This window comes from Hyla sarda, unplaced genomic scaffold (assembly GCF_029499605.1).
Source record: "Hyla sarda isolate aHylSar1 unplaced genomic scaffold, aHylSar1.hap1 scaffold_1075, whole genome shotgun sequence".
Lineage (NCBI taxonomy): Eukaryota > Metazoa > Chordata > Amphibia > Anura > Hylidae > Hyla > Hyla sarda.
In genome coordinates this window covers 18,435-43,170 of record NW_026607695.1, presented here as the reverse complement: position 1 = coordinate 43,170, position 24,736 = coordinate 18,435, and the positions used below count along the sequence as shown (strand labels likewise).

Here is a 24,736-nt window from a genome sequence, read left to right as displayed (position 1 = left end):
CATTTCAGCTGCAACTAACTCATGACTTTGGGCAAACGGGTCCCAGGTGACGAAATCAGTCGCTGACCGTCTACTTTACAAGTTATTGACTCTGGTATATGCTGTTCTGCAAACTAATGTCAGGAATCCATTGGATAAGGCTCTGGCCGTGGGCATCTCCCGTACGGACGTTTGTTTCCCCTGGCCAATCTCAGCGGGCTCCTTTCGGCATGTGGTTTCGGCCTATTCGCTCCATGGATTGGGGATATCTACAGAGTTTTTCAGCTTAAACCTTAAGGAAACTGAGGTAGGATAAGTGTGGGTTCTCTCGGTGCAACAACTTAATGGCTTCTTTTTTTGTAGATCTCTTTTTAAATTTCCATCTTTATTTCCATGGAGTCTCTGGAGACTTAAGACTTTGGTTTCTTTCTACCTTTAAGGTTCCTTACGCTCCCTCTAGGATTTTACCTCCTTTTTCCTTAGTTTTCTAACTCATGACTTTGGGAAAAAGGGTCCCAGGTGACAAAATCAGTCGCTGAACGTCTACGTTATGCTCTGCTGCAAACTAATGTCAGGAATCCATTAAATAAGGCTCTGTCCGTGGGCATCTCCCGTACGGACGTTTGTTTCCCCTGGCCAATCTCAGCGGGCTCCTTTCGGCATGTGGTTTCGGCCTATTCGCTCCATGGATTGGGGATATCTACAGAGTTTTTCAGCTTAAACCTTCAGGAAACTGAGGTAGGATAAGTGTGGGTTCTCTCTGTGCAACGACTTAATGGCTTCTTTTTTTGTAGATCTCTTTTTAAAATTCCATCTTTATTTCCATGGAGACTCTGGAGACTCTGGAGACTTAAGACTTTGGATTCCTTTTTCCTGAGTTTTCTTTGGTGCACAAAGAAAAGAATTGCCTCCCCGTCGGGGAATCGAACCCCGGTCTCCCGCGTGACAGCGGGCTCCTTTCGGCATGTGGTTTTGGCCTATTCGCTCCATGGATTGGGGATATCTACAGAGTTTTTCAGCTTAAACCTTCACTAAACTGAGGTAGGATAAGTGTGGGTTCTCTCGGTGGAACGACTTAATGGCTTCTTTTTTTGTAGATCTCTTTTTAAATTTCCATCTTTATATTTTCCATGGAGTCTCTGGAGACTTAAGACTTTGGTTTCTTTCTACCTTTAAGGTTCCTTACGCTCCCTCTAGGATTTTACCTCCTTTTTCCTTAGTTTTCTAACTCATGACTTTGGGAAAAAGGGTCCCAGGTGACAAAATCAGTCGCTGAACGTCTACGTTATGCTATGCTGCAAACTAATGTCAGGAATCCATTAAATAAGGCTCTGTCCGTGGGCATCTCCCGTACGGACGTTTGTTTCCCCTGGCCAATCTACAGAGTTTTTCAGCTTAAACCTTCAGGAAACTGAGGTAGGATAAGTGTGGGTTCTCTCTGTGCAACGACTTAATGGCTTCTTTTTTTGTAGATCTCTTTTTAAAATTCCATCTTTATTTCCATGGAGACTCTGGAGACTCTGGAGACTTAAGACTTTGGATTCCTTTTTCCTGAGTTTTCTTTGGTGCACAAAGAAAACAATTGCCTCCCCGTCGGGGAATCGAACCCCGGTCTCCCGCGTGACAGGCGGGGATACTCACCACTATACTAACGAGGAATGGGTATGGTGCTTGCCATCACGGTAACCTGCTTAAATGAAGACAGCAGCAATTTCCACCCACCAGATCTAGGCAGTAGGGAGAAAAAGGAGTTTGAGACTGGTACGGTCAAAAAAGAGGAGACGGACTGGCCCGTACGGGGATCGAACCCGTGACCTTGGCGTTATTAGCACCACGCTCTAACCAGCTGAGCTAACCGGCCATGTTGCGCATGTCGGCTGCCCCGGCCGAAACCAGTGGGGATCTCACATGTGTCCCAGTCCTTAGAATAGGTACTGAAAGCAGTACCTATAGGTACTTAAACCTTAAGGAAACTGAGGTAGGATAAGTGTGGGTTCTCTCGGTGCAACGACTTAATGGCTTCTTTTTTTGTAGATCTCTTTTTAAATTTACATCTTTATTTCCATGGAGTCTCTGGAGACTTAAGACTTTGGTTTCTTTCTACCTTTAAGGTTCCTGACGCTCTCTCTAGGATTTTACCTCCTTTTTCCTTAGTTTTCTAACTCATGACTTTGGGAAAACGGGTCCCAGGTGACAAAATCAGTCGCTGAACGTCTACGTTATGCTCTGCTGCAAACTAATGTCAGGAATCCATTAAATAAGGCTCTGTCCGTGGGCATCTCCCGTACGGACGTTTGTTTCCCCTGGCCAATCTCAGCGGGCTCCTTTCGGCATGTGGTTTCGGCCTATTCGCTCCATGGATTGGGGATATCTACAGAGTTTTTCAGCTTAAACCTTCAGGAAACTGAGGTAGGATAAGTGTGGGTTCTCTCTGTGCAACGACTTAATGGCTTCTTTTTTTGTAGATCTCTTTTTAAAATTCCATCTTTATTTCCATGGAGACTCTGGAGACTCTGGAGACTTAAGACTTTGGATTCCTTTTTCCTGAGTTTTCTTTGGTGCACAAAGAAAACAAATGCCTCCCCGTCGGGGAATCGAACCCCGGTCTCCCGCGTGACAGGCGGGGATACTCACCACTATACTAACGAGGAATGGGTATGGTGCTTGCCATCACGGTAACCTGCTTAAATGAAGACAGCAGCAATTTCCACCCACCAGATCTAGGCAGTAGGGAGAAAAAGGAGTTTGAGACTGGTACGGTCAAAAAAGAGGACACGGACTGGCCCGTACGGGGATCGAACCCGCGACCTTGGCGTTATTAGCACCACGCTCTAACCAGCTGAGCTAACCGGCCATGTTGCGCATGTTGGCTGCCCCGGCCGACACCAGTGGGGATCTCACATGTGTCCCAGTCCTTAGAATAGGTACTGATAGCAGTGTGGAGAAAGGGAAGGGTGTCTCTTTCTCTGTCCTTGTCAGAGGCGACATCACGAGTGCTAGGGCTGACTGTGAACTGGGAACTGTATTCGAAACTTTATTCCACAAGAGAAGGAATCAGAAAGTATAGGAAATAACACGGCACCTGGAAGAGTTTGCAATCTAAAAGCCATAGGCCTTAGGCATGGGCTACACGGGGCCTTGTTGTAGCGCCAGTGATTGAGGGAAAGCTGCAGTCCGCATTTCAGCTGCAACTAACTCATGACTTTGGGCACACAGGTCCCAGGTGACGAAATCAGTCGCTGACCGTCTACTTTACAAGTTATTGACTCTGGTATATGCTGTGCTGCAAACTAATGTCAGGAATCCATTGGATAAGGCTCTGGCCGTGGGCATCTCCCGTACGGACGTTTGTTTCCCCTGGCCAATCTCAGCGGGCTCCTTTCGGCATGTGGTTTCGGCCTATTCGCTCCATGGATTGGGGATATCTACAGAGTTTTTCAGCTTAAACCTTAAGGAAACTGAGGTAGGATAAGTGTGGGTTCTCTCTGTGCAACGACTTAATGGCTTCTTTTTTTGTAGATCTCTTTTTAAAATTCCATCTTTATTTCCATGGAGACTCTGGAGACTCTGGAGACTTAAGACTTTGGATTCCTTTTTCCTGAGTTTTCTTTGGTGCACAAAGAAAAGAATTGCCTCCCCGTCGGGGAATCGAACCCCGGTCTCCCGCGTGACAGGCGGGGATACTCACCACTATACTAACGAGGAATGGGTATGGTGCTTGCCATCACGGTAACCTGCTTAAATGAAGACAGCAGCAATTTCCACCCACCAGATCTAGGCAGTAGGGAGAAAAAGGAGTTTGAGACTGGTACGGTCAAAAAAGAGGAGACGGACTGGCCCGTACGTGGATCGAACCCGCGACCTTGGCGTTATTAGCACCACGCTCTAACCAGCTGAGCTAACCGGCCATGTTGCGCATGTCGGCTGCCCCGGCCGACACCAGTGGGGATCTCACATGTGTCCCAGTCCTTAGAATAGGTACTGATAGCAGTGTGGAGAAAGGGAAGGGTGTCTCTTTCTCTGTCCTTGTCAGAGGCGACATCACGAGTGCTAGGGCTGACTGTGAACTGGGAACTGTATTCGAAACTTTATTCCACAAGAGAAGGAATCAGAAAGTATAGGAAATAACACGGCACCTGGAAGAGTTTGCAATCTAAAAGCCATAGGCCTTAGGCATGGGCTACACGGGGCCTTGTTGTAGCGCCAGTGATTGAGGGAAAGCTGCAGTCCGCATTTCAGCTGCAACTAACTCATGACTTTGGGCACACAGGTCCCAGGTGACGAAATCAGTCGCTGACCGTCTACTTTACAAGTTATTGACTCTGGTATATGCTGTTCTGCAAACTAATGTCAGGAATCCATTGGATAAGGCTCTGGCCGTGGGCATCTCCCGTACGGACGTTTGTTTCCCCTGGCCAATCTCAGCGGGCTCCTTTCGGCATGTGGTTTCGGCCTATTCGCTCCATGGATTGGGGATATCTACAGAGTTTTTCAGCTTAAACCTTAAGGAAACTGAGGTAGGATAAGTGTGGGTTCTCTCGGTGCAACAACTTAATGGCTTCTTTTTTTGTAGATCTCTTTTTAAATTTCCATCTTTATTTCCATGGAGTCTCTGGAGACTTAAGACTTTGGTTTCTTTCTACCTTTAAGGTTCCTTACGCTCCCTCTAGGATTTTACCTCCTTTTTCCTTAGTTTTCTAACTCATGACTTTGGGAAAAAGGGTCCCAGGTGACAAAATCAGTCGCTGAACGTCTACGTTATGCTCTGCTGCAAACTAATGTCAGGAATCCATTAAATAAGGCTCTGTCCGTGGGCATCTCCCGTACGGACGTTTGTTTCCCCTGGCCAATCTCAGCGGGCTCCTTTCGGCATGTGGTTTCGGCCTATTCGCTCCATGGATTGGGGATATCTACAGAGTTTTTCAGCTTAAACCTTCAGGAAACTGAGGTAGGATAAGTGTGGGTTCTCTCTGTGCAACGACTTAATGGCTTCTTTTTTTGTAGATCTCTTTTTAAAATTCCATCTTTATTTCCATGGAGACTCTGGAGACTCTGGAGACTTAAGACTTTGGATTCCTTTTTCCTGAGTTTTCTTTGGTGCACAAAGAAAAGAATTGCCTCCCCGTCGGGGAATCGAACCCCGGTCTCCCGCGTGACAGCGGGCTCCTTTCGGCATGTGGTTTTGGCCTATTCGCTCCATGGATTGGTGATATCTACAGAGTTTTTCAGCTTAAACCTTCACTAAACTGAGGTAGGATAAGTGTGGGTTCTCTCGGTGGAACGACTTAATGGCTTCTTTTTTTGTAGATCTCTTTTTAAATTTCCATCTTTATATTTTCCATGGAGTCTCTGGAGACTTAAGACTTTGGTTTCTTTCTACCTTTAAGGTTCCTTACGCTCCCTCTAGGATTTTACCTCCTTTTTCCTTAGTTTTCTAACTCATGACTTTGGGAAAAAGGGTCCCAGGTGACAAAATCAGTCGCTGAACGTCTACGTTATGCTATGCTGCAAACTAATGTCAGGAATCCATTAAATAAGGCTCTGTCCGTGGGCATCTCCCGTACGGACGTTTGTTTCCCCTGGCCAATCTACACAGTTTTTCAGCTTAAACCTTCAGGAAACTGAGGTAGGATAAGTGTGGGTTCTCTCTGTGCAACGACTTAATGGCTTCTTTTTTTGTAGATCTCTTTTTAAAATTCCATCTTTATTTCCATGGAGACTCTGGAGACTCTGGAGACTTAAGACTTTGGATTCCTTTTTCCTGAGTTTTCTTTGGTGCACAAGGAAAACAATTGCCTCCCCGTCGGGGAATCGAACCCCGGTCTCCCGCGTGACAGGCGGGGATACTCACCACTATACTAACGAGGAATGGGTATGGTGCTTGCCATCACGGTAACCTGCTTAAATGAAGACAGCAGCAATTTCCACCCACCAGATCTAGGCAGTAGGGAGAAAAAGGAGTTTGAGACTGGTACGGTCAAAAAAGAGGACACGGACTGGCCCGTACGGGGATCGAACCCGCGACCTTGGCGTTATTAGCACCACGCTCTAACCAGCTGAGCTAACCGGCCATGTTGCGCATGTTGGCTGCCCCGGCCGACACCAGTGGGGATCTCACATGTGTCCCAGTCCTTAGAATAGGTACTGATAGCAGTGTGGAGAAAGGGAAGGGTGTCTCTTTCTCTGTCCTTGTCAGAGGCGACATCACGAGTGCTAGGGCTGACTGTGAACTGGGAACTGTATTCGAAACTTTATTCCACAAGAGAAGGAATCAGAAAGTATAGGAAATAACACGGCACCTGGAAGAGTTTGCAATCTAAAAGCCATAGGCCTTAGGCATGGGCTACACGGGGCCTTGTTGTAGCGCCAGTGATTGAGGGAAAGCTGCAGTCCGCATTTCAGCTGCAACTAACTCATGACTTTGGGCACACAGGTCCCAGGTGACGAAATCAGTCGCTGACCGTCTACTTTACAAGTTATTGACTCTGGTATATGCTGTGCTGCAAACTAATGTCAGGAATCCATTGGATAAGGCTCTGGCCGTGGGCATCTCCCGTACGGACGTTTGTTTCCCCTGGCCAATCTCAGCGGGCTCCTTTCGGCATGTGGTTTCGGCCTATTCGCTCCATGGATTGGGGATATCTACAGAGTTTTTCAGCTTAAACCTTAAGGAAACTGAGGTAGGATAAGTGTGGGTTCTCTCGGTGCAACAACCTAATGGCTTCTTTTTTTGTAGATCTCTTTTTAAATTTCCATCTTTATTTCCATGGAGTCTCTGGAGACTTAAGACTTTGGTTTCTTTCTACCTTTAAGGTTCCTTACGCTCCCTCTAGGATTTTACCTCCTTTTTCCTTAGTTTTCTAACTCATGACTTTGGGAAAAAGGGTCCCAGGTGACAAAATCAGTCGCTGAACGTCTACGTTATGCTCTGCTGCAAACTAATGTCAGGAATCCATTAAATAAGGCTCTGTCCGTGGGCATCTCCCGTACGGACGTTTGTTTCCCCTGGCCAATCTCAGCGGGCTCCTTTCGGCATGTGGTTTCGGCCTATTCGCTCCATGGATTGGGGATATCTACAGAGTTTTTCAGCTTAAACCTTCAGGAAACTGAGGTAGGATAAGTGTGGGTTCTCTCTGTGCAACAACTTATTGGCTTCTTTTTTTGTAGATCTCTTTTTAAAATTCCATCTTTATTTCCATGGAGACTCTGGAGACTTAAGACTTTGGTTTCTTTCTACCTTTAAGGTTCCTTACGCTCCCTCTAGGATTTTACCTCCTTTTTCCTTAGTTTTCTAACTCATGACTTTGGGAAAAAGGGTCCCAGGTGACAAAATCAGTCGCTGAACGTCTACGTTATGCTCTGCTGCAAACTAATGTCAGGAATCCATTAAATAAGGCTCTGTCCGTGGGCATCTCCCGTACGGACGTTTGTTTCCCCTGGCCAATCTCAGCGGGCTCCTTTCGGCATGTGGTTTCGGCCTATTCGCTCCATGGATTGGGGATATCTACAGAGTTTTTCAGCTTAAACCTTCAGGAAACTGAGGTAGGATAAGTGTGGGTTCTCTCTGTGCAACGACTTAATGGCTTCTTTTTTTGTAGATCTCTTTTTAAAATTCCATCTTTATTTCCATGGAGACTCTGGAGACTCTGGAGACTTAAGACTTTGGATTCCTTTTTCCTGAGTTTTCTTTGGTGCACAAAGAAAACAATTGCCTCCCCGTCGGGGAATCGAACCCCGGTCTCCCGCGTGACAGGCGGGGATACTCACCACTATACTAACGAGGAATGGGTATGGTGCTTGCCATCACGGTAACCTGCTTAAATGAAGACAGCAGCAATTTCCACCCACCAGATCTAGGCAGTAGGGAGAAAAAGGAGTTTGAGACTGGTACGGTCAAAAAAGAGGAGATGGACTGGCCCGTACGGGGATCGAACCCGCGACCTTGGCGTTATTAGCACCACGCTCTAAACAGCTGAGCTAACCGGCCATGTTGCGCATGTCGGCTGCCCCGGCCGACACCAGTGGGGATCTCACATGTGTCCCAGTCCTTAGAATAGGTACTGATAGCAGTGTGGAGAAAGGGAAGGGTGTCTCTTTCTCTGTCCTTGTCAGAGGCGACATCACGAGTGCTAGGGCTGACTGTGAACTGGGAACTGTATTCGAAACTTTATTCCACAAGAGAAGGAATCAGAAAGTATAGGAAATAACACGGCACCTGGAAGAGTTTGCAATCTAAAAGCCATAGGCCTTAGGCATGGGCTACACGGGGCCTTGTTGTAGCGCCAGTGATTGAGGGAAAGCTGCAGTCCGCATTTCAGCTGCAACTAACTCATGACTTTGGGCAAACGGGTCCCAGGTGACGAAATCAGTCGCTGACCGTCTACTTTACAAGTTATTGACTCTGGTATATGCTGTTCTGCAAACTAATGTCAGGAATCCATTGGATAAGGCTCTGGCCGTGGGCATCTCCCGTACGGACGTTTGTTTCCCCTGGCCAATCTCAGCGGGCTCCTTTCGGCATGTGGTTTCGGCCTATTCGCTCCATGGATTGGGGATATCTACAGAGTTTTTCAGCTTAAACCTTAAGGAAACTGAGGTAGGATAAGTGTGGGTTCTCTCGGTGCAACAACTTAATGGCTTCTTTTTTTGTAGATCTCTTTTTAAATTTCCATCTTTATTTCCATGGAGTCTCTGGAGACTTAAGACTTTGGTTTCTTTCTACCTTTAAGGTTCCTTACGCTCCCTCTAGGATTTTACCTCCTTTTTCCTTAGTTTTCTAACTCATGACTTTGGGAAAAAGGGTCCCAGGTGACAAAATCAGTCGCTGAACGTCTACGTTATGCTCTGCTGCAAACTAATGTCAGGAATCCATTAAATAAGGCTCTGTCCGTGGGCATCTCCCGTACGGACGTTTGTTTCCCCTGGCCAATCTCAGCGGGCTCCTTTCGGCATGTGGTTTCGGCCTATTCGCTCCATGGATTGGGGATATCTACAGAGTTTTTCAGCTTAAACCTTCAGGAAACTGAGGTAGGATAAGTGTGGGTTCTCTCTGTGCAACGACTTAATGGCTTCTTTTTTTGTAGATCTCTTTTTAAAATTCCATCTTTATTTCCATGGAGACTCTGGAGACTTAAGACTTTGGATTCCTTTTTCCTGAGTTTTCTTTGGTGCACAAAGAAAACAATTGCCTCCCCGTCGGGGAATCGAACCCCGGTCTCCCGCGTGACAGGCGGGGATACTCACCACTATACTAACGAGGAATGGGTATGGTGCTTGCCATCACGGTAACCTGCTTAAATGAAGACAGCAGCAATTTCCACCCACCAGATCTAGGCAGTAGGGAGAAAAAGGAGTTTGAGACTGGTACGGTCAAAAAAGAGGAGACGGACTGGCCCGTACGGGGATCGAACCCGCGACCTTGGCGTTATTAGCACCATGCTCTAACCAGCTGAGCTAACCGGCCATGTTGCGCATGTCGGCTGCCCCGGCCGACACCAGTGGGGATCTCACATGTGTCCCAGTCCTTAGAATAGGTACTGATAGCAGTGTGGAGAAAGGGAAGGGTGTCTCTTTCTCTGTCCTTGTCAGAGGCGACATCACGAGTGCTAGGGCTGACTGTGAACTGGGAACTGTATTCGAAACTTTATTCCACAAGAGAAGGAATCAGAAAGTATAGGAAATAACACGGCACCTGGAAGAGTTTGCAATCTAAAAGCCATAGGCCTTAGGCATGGGCTACACGGGGCCTTGTTGTAGCGCCAGTGATTGAGGGAAAGCTGCAGTCCGCATTTCAGCTGCAACTAACTCATGACTTTGGGCAAACGGGTCCCAGGTGACGAAATCAGTCGCTGACCGTCTACTTTACAAGTTATTGACTCTGGTATATGCTGTGCTGCAAACTAATGTCAGGAATCCATTGGATAAGGCTCTGGCCGTGGGCATCTCCCGTACGGACGTTTGTTTCCCCTGGCCAATCTCAGCGGGCTCCTTTCGGCATGTGGTTTCGGCCTATTCGCTCCATGGATTGGGGATATCTACAGAGTTTTTCAGCTTAAACCTTAAGGAAACTGATGTAGGATAAGTGTGGGTTCTCTCGGTGCAACAACCTAATGGCTTCTTTTTTTGTAGATCTCTTTTTAAATTTCCATCTTTATTTCCATGGAGTCTCTGGAGACTTAAGACTTTGGTTTCTTTCTACCTTTAAGGTTCCTTACGCTCCCTCTAGGATTTTACCTCCTTTTTCCTTAGTTTTCTAACTCATGACTTTGGGAAAAAGGGTCCCAGGTGACAAAATCAGTCGCTGAACGTCTACGTTATGCTCTGCTGCAAACTAATGTCAGGAATCCATTAAATAAGGCTCTGTCCGTGGGCATCTCCCGTACGGACGTTTGTTTCCCCTGGCCAATCTCAGCGGGCTCCTTTCGGCATGTGGTTTCGGCCTATTCGCTCCATGGATTGGGGATATCTACAGAGTTTTTCAGCTTAAACCTTCAGGAAACTGAGGTAGGATAAGTGTGGGTTCTCTCTGTGCAACAACTTAATGGCTTCTTTTTTTGTAGATCTCTTTTTAAAATTCCATCTTTATTTCCATGGAGACTCTGGAGACTTAAGACTTTGGTTTCTTTCTACCTTTAAGGTTCCTTACGCTCCCTCTAGGATTTTACCTCCTTTTTCCTTAGTTTTCTAACTCATGACTTTGGGAAAAAGGGTCCCAGGTGACAAAATCAGTCGCTGAACGTCTACGTTATGCTCTGCTGCAAACTAATGTCAGGAATCCATTAAATAAGGCTCTGTCCGTGGGCATCTCCCGTACGGACGTTTGTTTCCCCTGGCCAATCTACAGAGTTTTTCAGCTTAAACCTTCAGGAAACTGAGGTAGGATAAGTGTGGGTCCTCTCTGTGCAACGACTTAATGGCTTCTTTTTTTGTAGATCTCTTTTTAAAATTCCATCTTTATTTCCATGGAGACTCTGGAGACTCTGGAGACTTAAGACTTTGGATTCCTTTTTCCTGAGTTTTCTTTGGTGCACAAAGAAAACAAATGCCTCCCCGTCGGGGAATCGAACCCCGGTCTCCCGCGTGACAGGCGGGGATACTCACCACTATACTAACGAGGAATGGGTATGGTGCTTGCCATCACGGTAACCTGCTTAAATGAAGACAGCAGCAATTTCCACCCACCAGATCTAGGCAGTAGGGAGAAAAAGGAGTTTGAGACTGGTACGGTCAAAAAAGAGGAGACGGACTGGCCCGTACGTGGATCGAACCCGCGACCTTGGCGTTATTAGCACCACGCTCTAACCAGCTGAGCTAACCGGCCATGTTGCGCATGTCGGCTGCCCCGGCCGACACCAGTGGGGATCTCACATGTGTCCCAGTCCTTAGAATAGGTACTGATAGCAGTGTGGAGAAAGGGAAGGGTGTCTCTTTCTCTGTCCTTGTCAGAGGCGACATCACGAGTGCTAGGGCTGACTGTGAACTGGGAACTGTATTCGAAACTTTATTCCACAAGAGAAGGAATCAGAAAGTATAGGAAATAACACGGCACCTGGAAGAGTTTGCAATCTAAAAGCCATAGGCCTTAGGCATGGGCTACACGGGGCCTTGTTGTAGCGCCAGTGATTGAGGGAAAGCTGCAGTCCGCATTTCAGCTGCAACTAACTCATGACTTTGGGCACACAGGTCCCAGGTGACGAAATCAGTCGCTGACCGTCTACTTTACAAGTTATTGACTCTGGTATATGCTGTGCTGCAAACTAATGTCAGGAATCCATTGGATAAGGCTCTGGCCGTGGGCATCTCCCGTACGGACGTTTGTTTCCCCTGGCCAATCTCAGCGGGCTCCTTTCGGCATGTGGTTTCGGCCTATTCGCTCCATGGATTGGGGATATCTACAGAGTTTTTCAGCTTAAACCTTAAGGAAACTGAGGTAGGATAAGTGTGGGTTCTCTCGGTGCAACAACCTAATGGCTTCTTTTTTTGTAGATCTCTTTTTAAATTTCCATCTTTATTTCCATGGAGTCTCTGGAGACTTAAGACTTTGGTTTCTTTCTACCTTTAAGGTTCCTTACGCTCCCTCTAGGATTTTACCTCCTTTTTCCTTAGTTTTCTAACTCATGACTTTGGGAAAAAGGGTCCCAGGTTACAAAATCAGTCGCTGAACGTCTACGTTATGCTCTGCTGCAAACTAATGTCAGGAATCCATTAAATAAGGCTCTGTCCGTGGGCATCTCCCGTACGGACGTTTGTTTCCCCTGGCCAATCTCAGCGGGCTCCTTTCGGCATGTGGTTTCGGCCTATTCGCTCCATGGATTGGGGATATCTACAGAGTTTTTCAGCTTAAACCTTCAGGAAACTGAGGTAGGATAAGTGTGGGTTCTCTCTGTGCAACAACTTAATGGCTTCTTTTTTTGTAGATCTCTTTTTAAAATTCCATCTTTATTTCCATGGAGACTCTGGAGACTTAAGACTTTGGTTTCTTTCTACCTTTAAGGTTCCTTACGCTCCCTCTAGGATTTTACCTCCTTTTTCCTTAGTTTTCTAACTCATGACTTTGGGAAAAAGGGTCCCAGGTGACAAAATCAGTCGCTGAACGTCTACGTTATGCTCTGCTGCAAACTAATGTCAGGAATCCATTAAATAAGGCTCTGTCCGTGGGCATCTCCCGTACGGACGTTTGTTTCCCCTGGCCAATCTCAGCGGGCTCCTTTCGGCATGTGGTTTCGGCCTATTCGCTCCATGGATTGGGGATATCTACAGAGTTTTTCAGCTTAAACCTTCAGGAAACTGAGGTAGGATAAGTGTGGGTTCTCTCTGTGCAACGACTTAATGGCTTCTTTTTTTGTAGATCTCTTTTTAAAATTCCATCTTTATTTCCATGGAGACTCTGGAGACTCTTGAGACTTAAGACTTTGGATTCCTTTTTCCTAAGTTTTCTTTGGTGCACAAAGAAAACAATTGCCTCCCCGTCGGGGAATCGAACCCCGGTCTCCCGCGTGACAGGCGGGGATACTCACCACTATACTAACGAGGAATGGGTATGGTGCTTGCCTTCACGGTAACCTGCTTAAATGAAGACAGCAGCAATTTCCACCCACCAGATCTAGGCAGTAGGGAGAAAAAGGAGTTTGAGACTGGTACGGTCAAAAAAGAGGAGACGGACTGGCCCGTACGGGGATCGAACCCGTGACCTTGGCGTTATTAGCACCACGCTCTAACCAGCTGAGCTAACCGGCCATGTTGCGCATGTCGGCTGCCCCGGCCGACACCAGTGGGGATCTCACATGTGTCCCAGTCCTTAGAATAGGTACTGAAAGCAGTACCTATAGGTACTTAAACCTTAAGGAAACTGAGGTAGGATAAGTGTGGGTTCTCTCGGTGCAACGACTTAATGGCTTCTTTTTTTGTAGATCTCTTTTTAAATTTACATCTTTATTTCCATGGAGTCTCTGGAGACTTAAGACTTTGGTTTCTTTCTACCTTTAAGGTTCCTGACGCTCTCTCTAGGATTTTACCTCCTTTTTCCTTAGTTTTCTAACTCATGACTTTGGGAAAACGGGTCCCAGGTGACAAAATCAGTCGCTGAACGTCTACGTTATGCTCTGCTGCAAACTAATGTCAGGAATCCATTAAATAAGGCTCTGTCCGTGGGCATCTCCCGTACGGACGTTTGTTTCCCCTGGCCAATCTCAGCGGGCTCCTTTCGGCATGTGGTTTCGGCCTATTCGCTCCATGGATTGGGGATATCTACAGAGTTTTTCAGCTTAAACCTTCAGGAAACTGAGGTAGGATAAGTGTGGGTTCTCTCTGTGCAACGACTTAATGGCTTCTTTTTTTGTAGATCTCTTTTTAAAATTCCATCTTTATTTCCATGGAGACTCTGGAGACTCTGGAGACTTAAGACTTTGGATTCCTTTTTCCTGAGTTTTCTTTGGTGCACAAAGAAAACAAATGCCTCCCCGTCGGGGAATCGAACCCCGGTCTCCCGCGTGACAGGCGGGGATACTCACCACTATACTAACGAGGAATGGGTATGGTGCTTGCCATCACGGTAACCTGCTTAAATGAAGACAGCAGCAATTTCCACCCACCAGATCTAGGCAGTAGGGAGAAAAAGGAGTTTGAGACTGGTACGGTCAAAAAAGAGGACACGGACTGGCCCGTACGGGGATCGAACCCGCGACCTTGGCGTTATTAGCACCACGCTCTAACCAGCTGAGCTAACCGGCCATGTTGCGCATGTTGGCTGCCCCGGCCGACACCAGTGGGGATCTCACATGTGTCCCAGTCCTTAGAATAGGTACTGATAGCAGTGTGGAGAAAGGGAAGGGTGTCTCTTTCTCTGTCCTTGTCAGAGGCGACATCACGAGTGCTAGGGCTGACTGTGAACTGGGAACTGTATTCGAAACTTTATTCCACAAGAGAAGGAATCAGAAAGTATAGGAAATAACACGGCACCTGGAAGAGTTTGCAATCTAAAAGCCATAGGCCTTAGGCATGGGCTACACGGGGCCTTGTTGTAGCGCCAGTGATTGAGGGAAAGCTGCAGTCCGCATTTCAGCTGCAACTAACTCATGACTTTGGGCACACAGGTCCCAGGTGACGAAATCAGTCGCTGACCGTCTACTTTACAAGTTATTGACTCTGGTATATGCTGTGCTGCAAACTAATGTCAGGAATCCATTGGATAAGGCTCTGGCCGTGGGCATCTCCCGTACGGACGTTTGTTTCCCCTGGCCAATCTCAGCGGGCTCCTTTCGGCATGTGGTTTCGGCCTATTCGCTCCATGGATTGGGGATATCTACAGAGTTTTTTATCTTAAACCTTAAGGAAACTGAGGTAGGATAAGTGTGGGTTCTCTCTGTGCAACGACTTAATGGCTTCTTTTTTTGTAGATCTCTTTTTAAAATTCCATCTTTATTTCCATGGAGACTCTGGAGACTCTGGAGACTTAAGACTTTGGATTCCTTTTTCCTGAGTTTTCTTTGGTGCACAAAGAAAAGAATTGCCTCCCCGTCGGGGAATCGAACCCCGGTCTCCCGCGTGACAGGCGGGGATACTCACCACTATACTAACGAGGAATGGGTATGGTGCTTGCCATCACGGTAACCTGCTTAAATGAAGACAGCAGCAATTTCCACCCACCAGATCTAGGCAGTAGGGAGAAAAAGGAGTTTGAGACTGGTACGGTCAAAAAAGAGGAGACGGACTGGCCCGTACGTGGATCGAACCCGCGACCTTGGCGTTATTAGCACCACGCTCTAACCAGCTGAGCTAACCGGCCATGTTGCGCATGTCGGCTGCCCCGGCCGACACCAGTGGGGATCTCACATGTGTCCCAGTCCTTAGAATAGGTACTGATAGCAGTGTGGAGAAAGGGAAGGGTGTCTCTTTCTCTGTCCTTGTCAGAGGCGACATCACGAGTGCTAGGGCTGACTGTGAACTGGGAACTGTATTCGAAACTTTATTCCACAAGAGAAGGAATCAGAAAGTATAGGAAATAACACGGCACCTGGAAGAGTTTGCAATCTAAAAGCCATAGGCCTTAGGCATGGGCTACACGGGGCCTTGTTGTAGCGCCAGTGATTGAGGGAAAGCTGCAGTCCGCATTTCAGCTGCAACTAACTCATGACTTTGGGCACACAGGTCCCAGGTGACGAAATCAGTCGCTGACCGTCTACTTTACAAGTTATTGACTCTGGTATATGCTGTGCTGCAAACTAATGTCAGGAATCCATTGGATAAGGCTCTGGCCGTGGGCATCTCCCGTACGGACGTTTGTTTCCCCTGGCCAATCTCAGCGGGCTCCTTTCGGCATGTGGTTTCGGCCTATTCGCTCCATGGATTGGGGATATCTACAGAGTTTTTCAGCTTAAACCTTAAGGAAACTGAGGTAGGATAAGTGTGGGTTCTCTCGGTGCAACAACCTAATGGCTTCTTTTTTTGTAGATCTCTTTTTAAATTTCCATCTTTATTTCCATGGAGTCTCTGGAGACTTAAGACTTTGGTTTCTTTCTACCTTTAAGGTTCCTTACGCTCCCTCTAGGATTTTACCTCCTTTTTCCTTAGTTTTCTAACTCATGACTTTGGGAAAAAGGGTCCCAGGTGACAAAATCAGTCGCTGAACGTCTACGTTATGCTCTGCTGCAAACTAATGTCAGGAATCCATTAAATAAGGCTCTGTCCGTGGGCATCTCCCGTACGGACGTTTGTTTCCCCTGGCCAATCTCAGCGGGCTCCTTTCGGCATGTGGTTTCGGCCTATTCGCTCCATGGATTGGGGATATCTACAGAGTTTTTCAGCTTAAACCTTCAGGAAACTGAGGTAGGATAAGTGTGGGTTCTCTCTGTGCAACAACTTAATGGCTTCTTTTTTTGTAGATCTCTTTTTAAAATTCCATCTTTATTTCCATGGAGACTCTGGAGACTTAAGACTTTGGTTTCTTTCTACCTTTAAGGTTCCTTACGCTCCCTCTAGGATTTTACCTCCTTTTTCCTTAGTTTTCTAACTCATGACTTTGGGAAAAAGGGTCCCAGGTGACAAAATCAGTCGCTGAACGTCTACGTTATGCTCTGCGGCAAACTAATGTCAGGAATCCATTAAATAAGGCTCTGTCCGTGGGCATCTCCCGTACGGACGTTTGTTTCCCCTGGCCAATCTCAGCGGGCTCCTTTCGGCATGTGGTTTCGGCCTATTCGCTCCATGGATTGGGGATATCTACAGAGTTTTTCAGCTTAAACCTTCAGGAAACTGAGGTAGGATAAGTGTGGGTTCTCTCTGTGCAACGACTTAATGGCTTCTTTTTTTGTAGATCTCTTTTTAAAATTCCATCTTTATTTCCATGGAGACTCTGGAGACTCTGGAGACTTAAGACTTTGGATTCCTTTTTCCTGAGTTTTCTTTGGTGCACAAAGAAAACAAATGCCTCCCCGTCGGGGAATCGAACCCCGGTCTCCCGCGTGACAGGCGGGGATACTCACCACTATACTAACGAGGAATGGGTATGGTGCTTGCCATCACGGTAACCTGCTTAAATGAAGACAGCAGCAATTTCCACCCACCAGATCTAGGCAGTAGGGAGAAAAAGGAGTTTGAGACTGGTACGGTCAAAAAAGAGGACACGGACTGGCCCGTACGGGGATCGAACCCGCGACCTTGGCGTTATTAGCACCACGCTCTAACCAGCTGAGCTAACCGGCCATGTTGCGCATGTTGGCTGCCCCGGCCGACACCAGTGGGGATCTCACATGTGTCCCAGTCCTTAGAATAGGTACTGATAGCAGTGTGGAGAAAGGGAAGGGTGTCTCTTTCTCTGTCCTTGTCAGAGGCGACATCACGAGTGCTAGGGCTGACTGTGAACTGGGAACTGTATTCGAAACTTTATTCCACAAGAGAAGGAATCAGAAAGTATAGGAAATAACACGGCACCTGGAAGAGTTTGCAATCTAAAAGCCATAGGCCTTAGGCATGGGCTACACGGGGCCTTGTTGTAGCGCCAGTGATTGAGGGAAAGCTGCAGTCCGCATTTCAGCTGCAACTAACTCATGACTTTGGGCACACAGGTCCCAGGTGACGAAATCAGTCGCTGACCGTCTACTTTACAAGTTATTGACTCTGGTATATGCTGTGCTGCAAACTAATGTCAGGAATCCATTGGATAAGGCTCTGGCCGTGGGCATCTCCCGTACGGACGTTTGTTTCCCCTGGCCAATCTCAGCGGGCTCCTTTCGGCATGTGGTTTCGGCCTATTCGCTCCATGGATTGGGGATATCTACAGAGTTTTTCAGCTTAAACCTTAAGGAAACTGAGGTAGGATAAGTGTGGGTTCTCTCGGTGCAACAACCTAATGGCTTCTTTTTTTGTAGATCTCTTTTTAAATTTCCATCTTTATTTCCATGGAGTCTCTGGAGACTTAAGACTTTGGTTTCTTTCTACCTTTAAGGTTCCTTACGCTCCCTCTAGGATTTTACCTCCTTTTTCCTTAGTTTTCTAACTCATGACTTTGGGAAAAAGGGTCCCAGGTTACAAAATCAGTCGCTGAACGTCTACGTTATGCTCTGCTGCAAACTAATGTCAGGAATCCATTAAATAAGGCTCTGTCCGTGGGCATCTCCCGTACGGACGTTTGTTTCCCCTGGCCAATCTCAGCGGGCTCCTTTCGGCATGTGGTTTCGGCCTATTCGCTCCATGGATTGGGGATATCTACAGAGTTTTTCAGCTTAAACCTTCAGGAAACTGAGGTAGGATAAGTGTGGGTTCTCTCTGTGCAACAACTTAATGGCTTCTTTTTTTGTAGATCTCTTTTTAAAATTCCATCTTTATTTCCATGGAGACTCTGGAGACTTAAGACTTTGGTTTCTTTCTACCTTTAAGGTTCCTTACGCTCCCTCTAGGATTTTACCTCCTTTTTCCTTAGTTTTCTAACTCATGACTTTGGGAAAAAGGGTCCCAGGTGACAAAATCAGTCGCTGAACGTCTACGTTATGCTCTGCTGCAAACTAATGTCAGGAATCCATTAAATAAGGCTCTGTCCGTGGGCATCTCCCGTACGGACGTTTGTTTCCCCTGGCCAATCTCAGCGGGCTCCTTTCGGCATGTGGTTTCGGCCTATTCGCTCCATGGATTGGGGATATCTACAGAGTTTTTCAGCTTAAACCTTCAGGAAACTGAGGTAGGATAAGTGTGGGTTCTCTCTGTGCAACGACTTAATGGCTTCTTTTTTTGTAGATCTCTTTTTAAAATTCCATCTTTATTTCCATGGAGACTCTGGAGACTCTTGAGACTTAAGACTTTGGATTCCTTTTTCCTAAGTTTTCTTTGGTGCACAAAGAAAACAATTGCCTCCCCGTCGGGGAATCGAACCCCGGTCTCCCGCGTGACAGGCGGGGATACTCACCACTATACTAACGAGGAATGGGTATGGTGGTTGCCTTCACGGTAACCTGCTTAAATGAAGACAGCAGCAATTTCCACCCACCAGATCTAGGCAGTAGGGAGAAAAAGGAGTTTGAGACTGGTACGGTCAAAAAAGAGGAGACGGACTGGCCCGTACGGGGATCGAACCCGTGACCTTGGCGTTATTAGCACCACGCTCTAACCAGCTGAGCTAACCGGCCATGTTGCGCATGTCGGCTGCCCCGGCCGACACCAGTGGGGATCTCACATGTGTCCCAGTCCTTAGAATAGGTACTGAAAGCAGTACCTATAGGTACTTAAACCTTAAGGAAACTGAGGTAGGATAAGTGTGGGTTCTCTCGGTGCAACGACTTAATGGCTTCTTTTTTTGTAGATCTCTTTTTAAATTTACATCTTTATTTCCATGGAGTCTCTGGAGACTTAAGACTTTGGTTTCTTTCTACCTTTAAGGTTCCTGACGCTCTCTCTAGGATTTTACCTCCTTTTTCCTTAGTTTTCTAACTCATGACTTTGGGAAAACGGGTCCCAGGTGACAAAATCAGTCGCTGAACGTCTACGTTATGCTCTGCTGCAAACTAATGTCAGGAATCCATTAAATAAGGCTCTGTCCGTGGGCATCTCCCGTACGGACGTTTGTTTCCCCTGGCCAATCTCAGCGGGCTCCTTTCGGCATGTGGTTTCGGCCTATTCGCTCCATGGATTGGGGATATCTACAGAGTTTTTCAGCTTAAACCTTCAGGAAACTGAGGTAGGATAAGTGTGGGTTCTCTCTGTGCAACGACTTAATGGCTTCTTTTTTTGTAGATCTCTTTTTAAAATTCATCTTTATTTCCATGGAGACTCTGGAGACTCTGGAGACTTAAGACTTTGGATTCCTTTTTCCTGAGTTTTCTTTGGTGCACAAAGAAAACAAATGCCTCCCCGTCGGGGAATCGAACCCCGGTCTCCCGCGTGACAGGCGGGGATACTCACCACTATACTAACGAGGAATGGGTATGGTGCTTGCCATCACGGTAACCTGCTTAAATGAAGACAGCAGCAATTTCCACCCACCAGATCTAGGCAGTAGGGAGAAAAAGGAGTTTGAGACTGGTACGGTCAAAAAAGAGGACACGGACTGGCCCGTACGGGGATCGAACCCGCGACCTTGGCGTTATTAGCACCACGCTCTAACCAGCTGAGCTAACCGGCCATGTTGCGCATGTTGGCTGCCCCGGCCGACACCAGTGGGGATCTCACATGTGTCCCAGTCCTTAGAATAGGTACTGATAGCAGTGTGGAGAAAGGGAAGGGTGTCTCTTTCTCTGTCCTTGTCAGAGGCGACATCACGAGTGCTAGGGCTGACTGTGAACTGGGAACTGTATTCGAAACTTTATTCCACAAGAGAAGGAATCAGAAAGTATAGGAAATAACACGGCACCTGGAAGAGTTTGCAATCTAAAAGCCATAGGCCTTAGGCATGGGCTACACGGGGCCTTGTTGTAGCGCCAGTGATTGAGGGAAAGCTGCAGTCCGCATTTCAGCTGCAACTAACTCATGACTTTGGGCACACAGGTCCCAGGTGACGAAATCAGTCGCTGACCGTCTACTTTACAAGTTATTGACTCTGGTATATGCTGTGCTGCAAACTAATGTCAGGAATCCATTGGATAAGGCTCTGGCCGTGGGCATCTCCCGTACGGACGTTTGTTTCCCCTGGCCAATCTCAGCGGGCTCCTTTCGGCATGTGGTTTCGGCCTATTCGCTCCATGGATTGGGGATATCTACAGAGTTTTTCAGCTTAAACCTTAAGGAAACTGAGGTAGGATAAGTGTGGGTTCTCTCGGTGCAACAACCTAATGGCTTCTTTTTTTGTAGATCTCTTTTTAAATTTCCATCTTTATTTCCATGGAGTCTCTGGAGACTTAAGACTTTGGTTTCTTTCTACCTTTAAGGTTCCTTACGCTCCCTCTAGGATTTTACCTCCTTTTTCCTTAGTTTTCTAACTCATGACTTTGGGAAAAAGGGTCCCAGGTTACAAAATCAGTCGCTGAACGTCTACGTTATGCTCTGCTGCAAACTAATGTCAGGAATCCATTAAATAAGGCTCTGTCCGTGGGCATCTCCCGTACGGACGTTTGTTTCCCCTGGCCAATCTCAGCGGGCTCCTTTCGGCATGTGGTTTCGGCCTATTCGCTCCATGGATTGGGGATATCTACAGAGTTTTTCAGCTTAAACCTTCAGGAAACTGAGGTAGGATAAGTGTGGGTTCTCTCTGTGCAACAACTTAATGGCTTCTTTTTTTGTAGATCTCTTTTTAAAATTCCATCTTTATTTCCATGGAGACTCTGGAGACTTAAGACTTTGGTTTCTTTCTACCTTTAAGGTTCCTTACGCTCCCTCTAGGATTTTACCTCCTTTTTCCTTAGTTTTCTAACTCATGACTTTGGGAAAAAGGGTCCCAGGTGACAAAATCAGTCGCTGAACGTCTACGTTATGCTCTGCTGCAAACTAATGTCAGGAATCCATTAAATAAGGCTCTGTCCGTGGGCATCTCCCGTACGGACGTTTGTTTCCCCTGGCCAATCTCAGCGGGCTCCTTTCGGCATGTGGTTTCGGCCTATTCGCTCCATGGATTGGGGATATCTACAGAGTTTTTCAGCTTAAACCTTCAGGAAACTGAGGTAGGATAAGTGTGGGTTCTCTCTGTGCAACGACTTAATGGCTTCTTTTTTTGTAGATCTCTTTTTAAAATTCCATCTTTATTTCCATGGAGACTCTGGAGACTCTGGAGACTTAAGACTTTGGATTCCTTTTTCCTGAGTTTTCTTTGGTGCACAAAGAAAACAAATGCCTCCCCGTCGGGGAATCGAACCCCGGTCTCCCGCGTGACAGGCGGGGATACTCACCACTATACTAACGAGGAATGGGTATGGTGCTTGCCATCACGGTAACCTGCTTAAATGAAGACAGCAGCAATTTCCACCCACCAGATCTAGGCAGTAGGGAGAAAAAGGAGTTTGAGACTGGTACGGTCAAAAAAGAGGACACGGACTGGCCCGTACGGGGATCGAACCCGCGACCTTGGCGTTATTAGCACCACGCTCTAACCAGCTGAGCTAACCGGCCATGTTGCGCATGTTGGCTGCCCCGGCCGACACCAGTGGGGATCTCACATGTGTCCCAGTCCTTAGAATAGGTACTGATAGCAGTGTGGAGAAAGGGAAGGGTGTCTCTTTCTCTGTCCTTGTCAGAGGCGACATCACGAGTGCTAGGGCTGACTGTGAACTGGGAACTGTATTCGAAACTTTATTCCACAAGAGAAGGAATCAGAAAGTATAGGAAATAACACGGCACCTGGAAGAGTTTGCAATCTAAAAGCCATAGGCCTTAGGCATGGGCTACACGGGGCCTTGTTGTAGCGCCAGTGATTGAGGGAAAGCTGCAGTCCGCATTTCAGCTGCAACTAACTCATGACTTTGGGCACACAGGTCCCAGGTGACGAAATCAGTCGCTGACCGTCTACTTTACAAGTTATTGACTCTGGTATATGCTGTGCTGCAAACTAATGTCAGGAATCCATTGGATAAGGCTCTGGCCGTGGGCATCTCCCGTACGGACGTTTGTTTCCCCTGGCCAATCTCAGCGGGCTCCTTTCGGCATGTGGTTTCGGCCTATTCGCTCCATGGATTGGGGATATCTACAGAGTTTTTTATCTTAAACCTTAAGGAAACTGAGGTAGGATAAGTGTGGGTTCTCTCTGTGCAACGACTTAATGGCTTCTTTTTTTGTAGATCTCTTTTTAAAATTCCATCTTTATTTCCATGGAGACTCTGGAGACTCTGGAGACTTAAGACTTTGGATTCCTTTTTCCTGAGTTTTCTTTGGTGCACAAAGAAAAGAATTGCCTCCCCGTCGGGGAATCGAACCCCGGTCTCCCGCGTGACAGGCGGGGATACTCACCACTATACTAACGAGGAATGGGTATGGTGCTTGCCATCACGGTAACCTGCTTAAATGAAGACAGCAGCAATTTCCACCCACCAGATCTAGGCAGTAGGGAGAAAAAGGAGTTTGAGACTGGTACGGTCAAAAAAGAGGAGACGGACTGGCCCGTACGTGGATCGAACCCGCGACCTTGGCGTTATTAGCACCACGCTCTAACCAGCTGAGCTAACCGGCCATGTTGCGCATGTCGGCTGCCCCGGCCGACACCAGTGGGGATCTCACATGTGTCCCAGTCCTTAGAATAGGTACTGATAGCAGTGTGGAGAAAGGGAAGGGTGTCTCTTTCTCTGTCCTTGTCAGAGGCGACATCACGAGTGCTAGGGCTGACTGTGAACTGGGAACTGTATTCGAAACTTTATTCCACAAGAGAAGGAATCAGAAAGTATAGGAAATAACACGGCACCTGGAAGAGTTTGCAATCTAAAAGCCATAGGCCTTAGGCATGGGCTACACGGGGCCTTGTTGTAGCGCCAGTGATTGAGGGAAAGCTGCAGTCCGCATTTCAGCTGCAACTAACTCATGACTTTGGGCACACAGGTCCCAGGTGACGAAATCAGTCGCTGACCGTCTACTTTACAAGTTATTGACTCTGGTATATGCTGTGCTGCAAACTAATGTCAGGAATCCATTGGATAAGGCTCTGGCCGTGGGCATCTCCCGTACGGACGTTTGTTTCCCCTGGCCAATCTCAGCGGGCTCCTTTCGGCATGTGGTTTCGGCCTATTCGCTCCATGGATTGGGGATATCTACAGAGTTTTTCAGCTTAAACCTTAAGGAAACTGAGGTAGGATAAGTGTGGGTTCTCTCGGTGCAACAACCTAATGGCTTCTTTTTTTGTAGATCTCTTTTTAAATTTCCATCTTTATTTCCATGGAGTCTCTGGAGACTTAAGACTTTGGTTTCTTTCTACCTTTAAGGTTCCTTACGCTCCCTCTAGGATTTTACCTCCTTTTTCCTTAGTTTTCTAACTCATGACTTTGGGAAAAAGGGTCCCAGGTGACAAAATCAGTCGCTGAACGTCTACGTTATGCTCTGCTGCAAACTAATGTCAGGAATCCATTAAATAAGGCTCTGTCCGTGGGCATCTCCCGTACGGACGTTTGTTTCCCCTGGCCAATCTCAGCGGGCTCCTTTCGGCATGTGGTTTCGGCCTATTCGCTCCATGGATTGGGGATATCTACAGAGTTTTTCAGCTTAAACCTTCAGGAAACTGAGGTAGGATAAGTGTGGGTTCTCTCTGTGCAACAACTTAATGGCTTCTTTTTTTGTAGATCTCTTTTTAAAATTCCATCTTTATTTCCATGGAGACTCTGGAGACTTAAGACTTTGGTTTCTTTCTACCTTTAAGGTTCCTTACGCTCCCTCTAGGATTTTACCTCCTTTTTCCTTAGTTTTCTAACTCATGACTTTGGGAAAAAGGGTCCCAGGTGACAAAATCAGTCGCTGAACGTCTACGTTATGCTCTGCGGCAAACTAATGTCAGGAATCCATTAAATAAGGCTCTGTCCGTGGGCATCTCCCGTACGGACGTTTGTTTCCCCTGGCCAATCTACAGAGTTTTTCAGCTTAAACCTTCAGGAAACTGAGGTAGGATAAGTGTGGGTCCTCTCTGTGCAACGACTTAATGGCTTCTTTTTTTGTAGATCTCTTTTTAAAATTCCATCTTTATTTCCATGGAGACTCTGGAGACTCTGGAGACTTAAGACTTTGGATTCCTTTTTCCTGAGTTTTCTTTGGTGCACAAAGAAAACAATTGCCTCCCCGTCGGGGAATCGAACCCCGGTCTCCCGCGTGACAGGCGGGGATACTCACCACTATACTAACGAGGAATGGGTATGGTGCTTGCCATCACGGT

The 24,736-nt window shown here is 47.0% G+C and overlaps 26 non-coding genes across 26 annotated transcripts; all 26 read right to left on the bottom strand.

The window, feature by feature from the left end:
- Nucleotides 1–1,565: 1,565 nt before the first annotated feature.
- On the bottom strand, nt 1,566–1,637 carry TRNAD-GUC (transfer RNA aspartic acid (anticodon GUC)). Its single transcript has one exon. It is a non-coding gene; the product is annotated as a tRNA-Asp (tRNA).
- Nucleotides 1,638–1,766: 129 nt separating this feature from the next.
- On the bottom strand, nt 1,767–1,840 carry TRNAI-AAU (transfer RNA isoleucine (anticodon AAU)). Its single transcript has one exon. It is a non-coding gene; the product is annotated as a tRNA-Ile (tRNA).
- Nucleotides 1,841–2,558: 718 nt separating this feature from the next.
- TRNAD-GUC (transfer RNA aspartic acid (anticodon GUC)) lies at nt 2,559–2,630 on the bottom strand. The gene has a single exon. It is a non-coding gene; the product is annotated as a tRNA-Asp (tRNA).
- A 129-nt stretch (nt 2,631–2,759) lies between these two features.
- TRNAI-AAU (transfer RNA isoleucine (anticodon AAU)) lies at nt 2,760–2,833 on the bottom strand. The gene has a single exon. It is a non-coding gene; the product is annotated as a tRNA-Ile (tRNA).
- Nucleotides 2,834–3,612: 779 nt separating this feature from the next.
- Nucleotides 3,613–3,684, bottom strand: TRNAD-GUC (transfer RNA aspartic acid (anticodon GUC)). The gene has a single exon. It is a non-coding gene; the product is annotated as a tRNA-Asp (tRNA).
- A 2,091-nt stretch (nt 3,685–5,775) lies between these two features.
- TRNAD-GUC (transfer RNA aspartic acid (anticodon GUC)) lies at nt 5,776–5,847 on the bottom strand. The gene has a single exon. It is a non-coding gene; the product is annotated as a tRNA-Asp (tRNA).
- Nucleotides 5,848–5,976: 129 nt separating this feature from the next.
- On the bottom strand, nt 5,977–6,050 carry TRNAI-AAU (transfer RNA isoleucine (anticodon AAU)). The gene has a single exon. It is a non-coding gene; the product is annotated as a tRNA-Ile (tRNA).
- A 1,641-nt stretch (nt 6,051–7,691) lies between these two features.
- Nucleotides 7,692–7,763, bottom strand: TRNAD-GUC (transfer RNA aspartic acid (anticodon GUC)). The gene has a single exon. It is a non-coding gene; the product is annotated as a tRNA-Asp (tRNA).
- Nucleotides 7,764–9,167: 1,404 nt separating this feature from the next.
- Nucleotides 9,168–9,239, bottom strand: TRNAD-GUC (transfer RNA aspartic acid (anticodon GUC)). The gene has a single exon. It is a non-coding gene; the product is annotated as a tRNA-Asp (tRNA).
- Nucleotides 9,240–9,368: 129 nt separating this feature from the next.
- Nucleotides 9,369–9,442, bottom strand: TRNAI-AAU (transfer RNA isoleucine (anticodon AAU)). The gene has a single exon. It is a non-coding gene; the product is annotated as a tRNA-Ile (tRNA).
- A 1,582-nt stretch (nt 9,443–11,024) lies between these two features.
- On the bottom strand, nt 11,025–11,096 carry TRNAD-GUC (transfer RNA aspartic acid (anticodon GUC)). Its single transcript has one exon. It is a non-coding gene; the product is annotated as a tRNA-Asp (tRNA).
- Nucleotides 11,097–12,940: 1,844 nt separating this feature from the next.
- On the bottom strand, nt 12,941–13,012 carry TRNAD-GUC (transfer RNA aspartic acid (anticodon GUC)). The gene has a single exon. It is a non-coding gene; the product is annotated as a tRNA-Asp (tRNA).
- Nucleotides 13,013–13,141: 129 nt separating this feature from the next.
- TRNAI-AAU (transfer RNA isoleucine (anticodon AAU)) lies at nt 13,142–13,215 on the bottom strand. Its single transcript has one exon. It is a non-coding gene; the product is annotated as a tRNA-Ile (tRNA).
- Nucleotides 13,216–13,933: 718 nt separating this feature from the next.
- TRNAD-GUC (transfer RNA aspartic acid (anticodon GUC)) lies at nt 13,934–14,005 on the bottom strand. The gene has a single exon. It is a non-coding gene; the product is annotated as a tRNA-Asp (tRNA).
- Nucleotides 14,006–14,134: 129 nt separating this feature from the next.
- TRNAI-AAU (transfer RNA isoleucine (anticodon AAU)) lies at nt 14,135–14,208 on the bottom strand. The gene has a single exon. It is a non-coding gene; the product is annotated as a tRNA-Ile (tRNA).
- Nucleotides 14,209–14,987: 779 nt separating this feature from the next.
- On the bottom strand, nt 14,988–15,059 carry TRNAD-GUC (transfer RNA aspartic acid (anticodon GUC)). The gene has a single exon. It is a non-coding gene; the product is annotated as a tRNA-Asp (tRNA).
- A 1,844-nt stretch (nt 15,060–16,903) lies between these two features.
- Nucleotides 16,904–16,975, bottom strand: TRNAD-GUC (transfer RNA aspartic acid (anticodon GUC)). The gene has a single exon. It is a non-coding gene; the product is annotated as a tRNA-Asp (tRNA).
- A 129-nt stretch (nt 16,976–17,104) lies between these two features.
- On the bottom strand, nt 17,105–17,178 carry TRNAI-AAU (transfer RNA isoleucine (anticodon AAU)). Its single transcript has one exon. It is a non-coding gene; the product is annotated as a tRNA-Ile (tRNA).
- Nucleotides 17,179–18,819: 1,641 nt separating this feature from the next.
- TRNAD-GUC (transfer RNA aspartic acid (anticodon GUC)) lies at nt 18,820–18,891 on the bottom strand. Its single transcript has one exon. It is a non-coding gene; the product is annotated as a tRNA-Asp (tRNA).
- Nucleotides 18,892–19,020: 129 nt separating this feature from the next.
- On the bottom strand, nt 19,021–19,094 carry TRNAI-AAU (transfer RNA isoleucine (anticodon AAU)). The gene has a single exon. It is a non-coding gene; the product is annotated as a tRNA-Ile (tRNA).
- A 717-nt stretch (nt 19,095–19,811) lies between these two features.
- On the bottom strand, nt 19,812–19,883 carry TRNAD-GUC (transfer RNA aspartic acid (anticodon GUC)). The gene has a single exon. It is a non-coding gene; the product is annotated as a tRNA-Asp (tRNA).
- Nucleotides 19,884–20,012: 129 nt separating this feature from the next.
- On the bottom strand, nt 20,013–20,086 carry TRNAI-AAU (transfer RNA isoleucine (anticodon AAU)). The gene has a single exon. It is a non-coding gene; the product is annotated as a tRNA-Ile (tRNA).
- Nucleotides 20,087–21,727: 1,641 nt separating this feature from the next.
- On the bottom strand, nt 21,728–21,799 carry TRNAD-GUC (transfer RNA aspartic acid (anticodon GUC)). The gene has a single exon. It is a non-coding gene; the product is annotated as a tRNA-Asp (tRNA).
- A 129-nt stretch (nt 21,800–21,928) lies between these two features.
- Nucleotides 21,929–22,002, bottom strand: TRNAI-AAU (transfer RNA isoleucine (anticodon AAU)). The gene has a single exon. It is a non-coding gene; the product is annotated as a tRNA-Ile (tRNA).
- A 779-nt stretch (nt 22,003–22,781) lies between these two features.
- TRNAD-GUC (transfer RNA aspartic acid (anticodon GUC)) lies at nt 22,782–22,853 on the bottom strand. The gene has a single exon. It is a non-coding gene; the product is annotated as a tRNA-Asp (tRNA).
- Nucleotides 22,854–24,638: 1,785 nt separating this feature from the next.
- On the bottom strand, nt 24,639–24,710 carry TRNAD-GUC (transfer RNA aspartic acid (anticodon GUC)). The gene has a single exon. It is a non-coding gene; the product is annotated as a tRNA-Asp (tRNA).
- Nucleotides 24,711–24,736: the final 26 nt, after the last annotated feature.